Genomic DNA, 10060 nt, shown 5'->3' with positions numbered 1-10060 from the left:
TGAGACCTGTTGCCCAAGAGGAAATTCATGCCTGATACTGAGCTCAAAGGTCCCTGGAGAGGACCTACTACTATTATTTTGCTAAGTGGACACAGTATCAAACTGCCCCCCGAGTTTCTATCCCTGTCAAACATCATCAGAGAAATTTCTTCATGTAGAGGACAGCAGCTAACAGAGGGATTCTCAGTTGGACAAAGGGCTGAGAATAAATGTGTGTGGAGTGCTCAGCTACAATGGGACGTCTGCTGGCTTTTCTCTACCTCAAATGCTCTCCTGGTTTTCTTTTTCAACCTGTAGGTCTTATCTCAGATGTCACCTGCTCAGGGATCTTGCCCTGTATAAAGCGTTATTCAGTCATTCAGCAAAATCGCTCCCTGTTTTAATTCTTTGCAAGGCACGTGTTCTTATCTGTTATTTTCACTGAGTTTATTCTGTTTCCATTCAGGGGAATACGAAAGCCTTGACAGCAGGGACCTTGTTGCCCTCTTTGTTGCTGTATGCCCAGTGTTTGAAAACTACCTGCCGTAAAGTAGGCATTTGGTAAATGTCTGTTGGATGAATGAAACATGCTGGGACCTGTCTTTCTGATTAGGAGTCACCCTCCTCTAGTCAAGAGGAGCACAAGAGACTTTATCATGATCCATGACAAGTAGCTGGATTTCATTTCTCAAATGACTTTTTGTGTGTGTCCACTACTTAGCAAAAAGTCCTTGAAACATCATGATTATGAGACTGATCGAGTAAGTAGCAGCTGGAGCATTCCAGGAAGCCACTTGTCATGGTGGAATGAATAAAACCAGCAATTAATAAGTCAATGAATACAATCATAGACAGTAAGAGAACAGTAAGGTGTCTTGTCCTGTCACCACATCTGCACTGTTCATAGAACGTCAGTTAAGATGCAAATTGAATCACCTGGTAGCAGACACCTATCAGAACAGGCTTGAGAAAGCCTGAAATGTGTGGGAGCTACTTTTGTGACTCTGCCTTTCCACCTTGACTGGTCCCATGGTCAGGTAGAGTCCACCTGAACTAGGACTCAGTGCATAGTAACAACCAAAGATTACATACTTTGATCATCACAATAAAGATAAAAGGACCTGGGAAACACCCACTAAATTTTCTCACATATTGAAAGGCAATAATTCCAGAGTGGATTCTAATAACAGTCTCATTTACTGTAGAGCCAGTAATAAAATAATTGCATGAGAATTTGTACAGCTAACACTGTAGAGAATTTACTTGATTCCAGAAACTCTGCTGAGTGTTTTACATGAGATGGGTTATCATTACTCCTATGTGACAGATAATGTGAGTCTAAGAAATACAAGCTTATGTGGTTACATTATTATTATTTGGCAATGTAGCACATGTATATACTGTATTTTGGTCATTCACTCACATTAGTCTTTAAGTTCTTCCCTCTCCCACAGAAGCTCCTTTTTTATCTGCCTCCTGTGTTGTTGTTTTTTTTTTTTTTAAGCCAACCAAATTTAACAATGGTTTCTTGCAGAGCATGAGCTGGGAGTTGCTTACTGGAACATGGGCAACTTATCAATGGCCATAGTACTAAAAAAGCATTCCCCCTTCTCCAGCACCCATTAGCTGCCAAAGAGTCCCTCAGGGAGGAGATGAGGAGTTCATAAGGCCCTCCCTCACACATGATGAAATGCTGATGGTCCCAATCTTGTGTAGGTCTTATGCAGGTAACCACAGCTGGTGTGAGTGCATGGGTACAGTGGCCATATCATGTTGACCTTCCAGCTCTTACACTCTTTCCTTCTCCTCTTCCTCAATGTCCCCTGAGCCTTTGAGAAACTAAGCTGAACCATCATTTATTCTCTACACTCTGACCAGCTGTGAGTCTTAATTAATCACTGCCCACTGCAAAAAGAAGCTTCTCTGATGAAAGTTGAGAATAGCAAAAATCTATAACTAGAAACATAAATTTAGAAGACAGTTTTACATCATCTTCATTTAGCAGAATGACAGTAATAGTTTCTTCCCTAGGGCCTGTGAACTTCCCAGAACAGGCTTTTGGCTAGGTTTACAACACCAGGCATGAGCCAGGCAATGGTGGTGCACACCACTAATCCTACCACTCAGGAGGCAGAGGCAGGCAGATCTCTGTGAGTTCAAGGCCAGCCTGGTCTACAAAGCAAGTTTCAGGACTTCAAGAGCAGTCAAACAGAGAAATCCTGTCTCAAAAAACCAAAAAAAAAGAAAAAAAAAAAAACAAAAACAAAAACAAATAAACAATACCAGGCATGAATCACCTCCTGTAAAGGAGGCCACAGATCCTATCAGATCGCTATTGGTTACCCCAATAACCAGCTGTCATGCCACTGTTACTTCAGGGAACATAACTTGCCAGGCAGGTTAGTTGTGACTAATGGGATCCACAGCAGCAGGGTATGACCATTAAAGACTCTTCTTCCCCAGCAGCTTGCATACCTATCAAAACTAGCACTATGAAAGCTCAAGGAGGAAACTTCCAGCTCAGCTCCAGCAGGATTTCTTCATGTCCTACCACTCAAGTATGCAGTGTCTTTAGCAATAGAGTCTAAAATCTACTTCTGATGGGTAATCAAGGATAATTCAATATCTTTCAATGTTGAGGACCTCTGGGACCTCCTTGACAAATATTTCAGAGAGGTCTCCTGCATCTGATACTTGGATTTTCACTTAATAACCTTTGCTTCTTAAGGCTGCATTACCCACCTATGAAGAGTGCAACCATTCAATTTTTTAAATTTTTTAATAAATGTTCCAAATAATAGTTTTCTATAGATCTTTTTCATACATTCTTAGTTTTTGCCAATCTTTCCTTCCACATTCTCTTCTCCCCTACTCTCCCATTCCTGCTTAAACTTTTCCAATATCAGCTTTTTTTTTAATGTTTTTATTTGTTCTTGGAGAGTTCCATACAATATATTTCGATCCTATTCATACCCCTACCCAAACTCCTCTTTGATCCTCTCCTACCTCCTTACCCACTCAACTTCACACTCCCTTGTACCAGGGTTTTTCTTTTTGGCCACCAGCCAAATCATGACACAGAGACTTTTTATTAAATTTAAATTAAATTTTTATTAATTTTAAATGCTCATCCTAGCTTAGGCACATTTCTGGCTAGCTCTTTTAGCTTAAATCAACCTGTTTCTCTTTATCTATCTTTTGCCTCAGAGCTTGTTACCTTTCTTACATCTGTGTATCTCACTTTCACTCCTTCTATATGGCTGGCTGGCTGGCATCTGCCTGGCCTCTTGCTCTGGCCATCTCTCTCATTCTCTCCTCTTTCTTCCTTCTCTCTCAAGCCTAGATTTTCCCTCCTACTTATTCTCTCTCCCTGCCAGCCCACCTATCCCTCTCCTGCCCAGCTATTGGCCATTCAGCTTTTCATTAGACCAATCAGATGCCTTAGGCAGGCAAGGTGAAACAAACGCAACCAATCTTTACATAACTAAACAAATGCAGCACATTTTTATACAGTTAAAGTAATATTCTACAACAATCTCTCTGTGTGTCTCTCTGTCTCTGTGTCTCTGTGTCTCTCTGTCTCTCTCTCTCTCTCTCTCTCTCTCTCTCTCTCTCTCACACACACACACACACACACACACACACACACACAAAGCCGTATAGTCCAGTTTGCATTTGCTGAATACTTCTAGGTGTGAGGCCTGCCTGGAGTGTAGTCAATATATTTTCTCCACCAAAGAAAGTGACTTTCCCTCACCCCACAGCAATCAAATGCCAAATGCTAATAGCTCTAACTAGGCATAGAACTTTGTGCCCACCTTCCCTCCTCCATGCTGAAACTGTGTTTAGCTTGAGTGTCCACAGGCCTTCTTTCTGTCAACCTCATGGGCCCCTTCTAGTTTCTTAACTGCTATAGTCACTACCAGATTAAACACATAAATATAAAAATGCAAAGCTAGGGTTCAATCGTGAATGCAGTTACAAACTACAAGGTTGCATATTCATTAATCCAAAATATAAACATGTTAATCTGATTCCCGAGCTCATATGTTCACCCTACTATGTGTATTGACACATCCAGCCCGGCCTGTTCCCTATTGGGATACTTAGATGTTGTAAAGTTATTCTGGGACTCTTGCTTCCAAGACTTGGGTCTAAGACTTGTTTTCTTACATCCTGGGGTAATTTGACTACCAAATGTCCTCCACAGAGACATGGTCCACGCTGGTGGTGTGGGTATGGAAGTGCAGCCTTGTTGTAGGAAATAGCTCACTTTGGGCATACTTTGATGCTTTATAGATGGGTCCCACCTCCTCTTTCCTCTGTGCTTCCTGACTGAGGAGGCAACATGATTATTCGCTTCACACTCCTGCCACCGTGGTTGTCCACACTTTGGTGGGCTCTATGCCTCCTAACCCTGAGCTAAAATACATTTTTCCTCCCTTAAGTTTCTTTCTGTCAGGCATTTGGTCAGGAAAAAAAGGAGGCAAATGACTAATATATACCCTAGGTCCTTGGGCATCTGATTTTGCTCCCCCTCCAACAGGTTTAGGGTAAATCTGGGACTAGATACTCAAGTCTCAAGCTCCCTGTCCCTCTGAGGTGGGTAGTTTAAAGATGGGCTCCCCAGTGTGGGCTCTCTGATATATCTGTCCCCTTCTCTGTAACTGAGCTCTGGCATCAAGATTAGCAAATTTCAAAGTTCCTTTGATGGGAAGAGTATATAGCAGCTTGGGGTATTTTTAAATGATTCCCTCAATGGACAGAAATAAGAAAAGACTAGCATTCCCTTTGAGACACCACTCACCAAGCCCATATAAAGTATTCAATCACTCCACTCCCAACCTTTTATAAGTTATTCGTGAATACTGTAATGAGAACATATTTCTTAAATCCCATCTTGTAGATTCTAAATTGAAAACACTAATAGACAAAATCATGCATTTCTTAATTATTTCGATCTGCAGCTCAGAGAAAGAGCTTCACTGTGCCTTTTCCCTTGGACAATACTTCCCTGTATCAGACAGGATTACATCTGTATTGCTTTGTCATGTGGCCATACAACCATAGAGACAAAGATGACAATGGTAATGGGCTGCAGTATGAACTCATGCTAACTTTTCTCTATCAAAAGAAAAATGACTGGGCATGGTGGCACATGCCTATAATCTCAGCACTAGGGGGCTGGGGAAAAGCAGAAAATTCATGAGCCCAAGATCAGCCTGACCTACATATTAAAACTCTGTCTCAAAATAAAACAGCAAAGGGCTGAGAATGTGCCCAATGATAGGGAGCTTTCCCAGAAAGTGCAAAGCCCTGGTTTCTGTCACTAATACTGTACATTTTAAATGTGTAGTATAGTGTATATGTGTATAGTGTCATATGTCTTTACTTTTTGGTTTATGTTTCTGAACTATTTAAAAGAACCTGAGAAAATCTAACAGAATTGAATAGAGAAAGTTGCTAAGATTGAGTCATAGTTACCAATTGTGTTTCTAAGCAGATATCAGTATATTTTTCTTAATATCAAAGAGCAGGGCATGTGAATAAGAAATACACTGGGTGAACTGGATGGCGATAGGACATGCTTTTAATCCCAGCACTCGGAAGGCAGAACCAGGCAGAAAGGAAGGAAGGAAGGGAGGGAGGGAGGGAGGGAGGGAGGGAGGGAGGGAGGGAGGGAGAAAGGAAGGAAGGAAGGAAGGAAGGAAGGAAGGAAGGAAGGAAGGAAGGAAGGAGGAGGAGGAAGGAATGGAGGGAGGAAGACGCTGAAAAGCCAGAAAAGATGCATCTACTATCCAAGCCACTGCAATCCCCTTCTTCTGACCATAGTAGCAAACTTCTAAATGAAGACTCTATAACTTTAAGAAAACAAAGACCCTGGCATACTAAAAACATAGCTAATCCTGACTGTCAAAATAACTCATGTCTAGTTTGCTTAGTGTACAGTGTTTATGTGCAAAAAGAAATATCAGGGCTTTGTGGTTGGCAGCTCCTCACAGCTGTCAGAGGCCAGTTTCCTTATCAGTCCAGCAGGAATGTGTAATTAAAGACAATAGCCTGAGCAGCTGTATTGGCAAAACACATCATTTGTCTCCCCTCCCCCCATGCCTTCTGCTCACAGAGCATCAGTTCCATCCTCAAGGCTCCATCAAAAGGCAGAGCAATAGAAAACACAGATCCATTTCCCACTGAGCATTGCAAGAGTCAAAGAAACAATGCACATGAGTTAGAGCTTGAAATCCAAAAGTTCCTGAGATAGGGAAGTTTTGGAGAATAATAAGAATTATCCTGAGACAGGGATGGTCTAAAGTATTTAAGAGTAGGCTCTGAAAGGACAAAGCCCAGTTTGGAATATTCTCCAAATTGTGTAGTTAGCATCCTCCCACAGAGTTGATTTCACTGGACCCAGAATCCGGGGCAAGCTGGGAAGAGACAGAGCAGGGTTCTATGACATAGAATTTCTCTACACACACTTACACAACAGACATGAATAATCTCATGAGCACAGGTAATAGCAAACAATAGTAAACTAGGAAGCCGTGCTTTTGAATATTTATTGCCTCTATAATACAATGTAATTTATTAAATTTTTATGTAATTTAATTTTCATTAATAGCTAGGTTTAATTACCACTTTGCAGAATTCCTGAAAGCAGTCATCTCTCACACTGGCTCCAGGCCACCACCGTCTGTCTATGCACTGGCTGCCACGTCACTACAAGTGACAAATGGCATTCTGATCATTAACGACGAAAGAGAATGTATAACAACATTCATCATTAACAGCAGAATCTGTTTAGTTCTTTAGTAACTCTCCTGAGAACTACCTTTCCAGAATGATCTCCCTGAAGCCAGCAAAAGATTCATTTAGGAAATGTTCATTGTTGTTACCAAAACAATGAAAACCCAGATTCTTTCATAATAAGAAATGTTGAGAATATATTTTGCTACCCTTTCTTCACATATGTCTAACCAGATGCAAATAAGAAATTTGGTCCAAAGCACTGAGACAATAAATTCAGAGTGAGGTAAAGGGGATCCTAGGAACTTAAAGAAGATGTAACCTAAAAATAAGCAACCACATATGTACATGCTTAAGACAACCATAATCCAGGCTCGTTTCTGGAAGGATGGAGATGGTGGCATGCTCAACCCCGAAATCCTTTACAACTGAAAACTCTGGCAACTATCTTGGGAGAAACTAAAACTGAAAAGTAGGGACACAGAGAAGCCAGAGGATGCAAGCTGGATGGCTGCTTTGGCACTTCCTACACCTCAGACTGAGAGGTGAGTAATGCAGACTAGACCTAGCTCCAGTGTGCACTGTCTCCATGGAAGACTTGGTTGTGATAATGCTGTCCAGGATCTTAACTATATGGATGTCAACATGCTAGCCATGCTCTGCTGCCATAGTCTGTTGTTTGTCTGTTCAGATTTGGTTTTGTTTTCTTTCATAACAGAGGGGTGTGTGTGTGTGTGTGTGTGTGTGAGAGAGAGAGAGAGAGAGAGAGAGAGAGAGAGAGAGAGAGAGAGAGATTATGTGTGTTAAGCATGAGTGCACATGTGTGTAAAAGTCCATGGAGGTCAGAGACTGATGAAATATTTTCCTCATATTATTTATGATGGGGCTTCTCACTCAACCTCAATGTCCCAGCTAGACTGGATGGCCAGTGAGACCCCAAGATCTACCTTCTCTACCAGTCTCCTAGCACTGGGATTATAGGTGCAAGTAGCCAGGTCCAACTTTTATGTCAATTCTGAGGATCCAAACTCAGAAACTCATGCTTATAAAGCAATCAGTTCCCCAACTGAGCCCTGAGGTAGAAACTCTTAACCTTTTAAAAATTAAATCAATTTTAACTGGCACTTAAAAACACAAAAATTGTACATGTTAATAGAGTAATGTTGCTTTCTGCGCTACTCTGGTACGGGTCCATACGGCGTTGCTCTTGATTCCTGTCATAACTTAAAGGGAAACTTATACAATGTCCAGAGCCCTTGATGTCCTCCCGATGAAGGAGGAGGATGTCCTCAAATTCCTTGTTGCAGGAACCCACTTAGGTGGCACCAACCTTGACTTTCAGATGGAGCAGTACATCTACAAAAGGAAAAGTGATGGTATCTACATCATAAATCTGAAGAGGACCCAGGAGAAGCTGTTGGTTGCAGCCTGTGTTATTGTTGCCATTGAGAACCCTGCTGATGTCAGCGTCATCTCCTCCAGGAACACTGGGCAGCAAGCTGTGCTGAAGTTTGCTGCCTCCAATTGCTGGCCGCTTCACCCCTGGGACCTTCACTAACCAGATCCAAGCAGCCTTCAGGGAGCTGCGGATTCTAGTGGTGACTAACCCCAGAGCTGACCACCAGCCCCTCACAGAGGCGTCTTTCGTCAACCTGCCCACCATTGCACTGTGTAATACAGACTCTCCTCTGCATTATGTGGACATTGCCGTCCCATGCAACAATAAGGGAGCTCACTCAGTGGGTCTGATGTAGTGGATGCTGGCCCGGGAAGTACTCCGAACGCATGGCACTATCTCCCGTGAGCACCCATAGGAAGTTATGCCTGATCTTTACTTCTACAGAGATCCAGAGGAGATTGAGAAGGAGGAACAGGCCGCTGCTGAGAAGGCTGTGACCAAGGAGGAATTCCAGGGCGAATGGACCGCACCAGCTCCTGAGTTCACTGCTGCTCAGCCAGAGGTGGCAGACTGGTCCGAGGGTGTGCAGGTGCCCCCTGTGCCCATCCAGCGGTTCCCTACTGAAGACTGGAGTGCCCAGCCAGCCACTGAGGATTGGTCAGCAGCTCCCACAGTGCAGGCCACCAAGTGGGTTGGCACCACCACCAAGTGGTCCTGAGCTCCTCTGCAGACACCTGAGCAAAGGGAAAAAAGGTGGAAGGAAAATAAAGTTCCTACAAGCTGTCAAAAAAAAACTATTGGAATCTATGAAAAGGATGGATGTGAAAATAAAAAAGCCAACAATTCCTCTGCGGTATCCTGAGACCATGCAGCCTGCCACACAGTGCATTTTTTTTACTACAATGAAGACTCCAGGGTCTAACAGCCATCACATCTGTCTGGAGAGCAGCTATGTAAAGTATTTCCTGGATTCTAAACAGAAGTTCACAGACTCTGTCATGTGGAAAGTCTGAGAAGTTAGGGCTTGGGATACCAGCTCCTGAATGGTCTTCTAAGGTGCTGAGTGGCCCCAGAACAGCAAGGACATGTGCACCCACTTGCTACCAGGTCACCTTTCTTTCAAATAAAACCCCATCACAAAAACTCAGACGATGCAGAATTTTATAAAATGTTCCATCGGAACACAGAGTGTGTGCATCTGTACAGCCTTGAACTCCCTAAAAATTCTACCTAGAACAATTAAAAGAAAAAAAAATGGGTGCATTCTTTAATAGTAACATACTCCTGGATATTAATATAATAGTCACTTGTTAATATAAATAAGTGAAATGTACTTGACCTGACCAGTAATTTCCTAATACTGATGGATCTCAGGAGAACACCAGACAAGGTATCAAGGAGGCCATGGCCAAGGCTCATGAACACTGCTTAAAGTCACTGTGCTTCGGGACTTCTACCTGGTCCCCCGGTGCAGCAAGGCAAGAAGACAGAGAGGAGCAGCCCCTCCTTCATATACAAAGAAACCATTATTTGGTCAAAGCTGACACTCAATACGCACTTCAGCCGCGTGCCGTACCGTTTCATGCTGTGTGATTTGATGAAGTTCTTTTCTCACTAGCACACTGAACAAATGGACATTTCCTGTTTGCATTTGTGATTCTCCTGCAGGATGAGCAGTGAGGAGGTGGGCACATGAGGGACCCACACAGACCCCACCCTTACCTGCCTGTCTGTTCCTCAGTCTACTGACATCTGTCCCCTCTGCCTCCGGGAGCCCATCTTGCCCCAGGTCAGAAGAGTCCTGATTCCTGTCTATCCCAGAGGTACTATATCTGGAACATTTTTCTCAGGGAGCTTCTTATGCTACAGTTTAGGACTCTGTCTCCCTGGTCGTCACCCTGCCCTGAAGTGTAACCTCCTCAAGCAGGCACATTTGTT

The 10060-nt window shown here is 43.0% G+C and overlaps 1 pseudogene; it reads left to right on the top strand.

The window, feature by feature from the left end:
* The first annotated feature begins 7966 nt into the window (after positions 1 to 7966).
* Positions 7967 to 8855, top strand: LOC118578480 (annotated as a pseudogene).
* Positions 8856 to 10060: the final 1205 nt, after the last annotated feature.

The sequence above is a fragment of the Onychomys torridus genome, chromosome 2 (genome assembly GCF_903995425.1).
Source record: "Onychomys torridus chromosome 2, mOncTor1.1, whole genome shotgun sequence".
Taxonomy (NCBI): Eukaryota; Metazoa; Chordata; class Mammalia; order Rodentia; family Cricetidae; genus Onychomys; species Onychomys torridus.
Note: the sequence above shows the minus strand (reverse complement) of the source record. Positions and strands in the feature narration are given on the sequence as shown.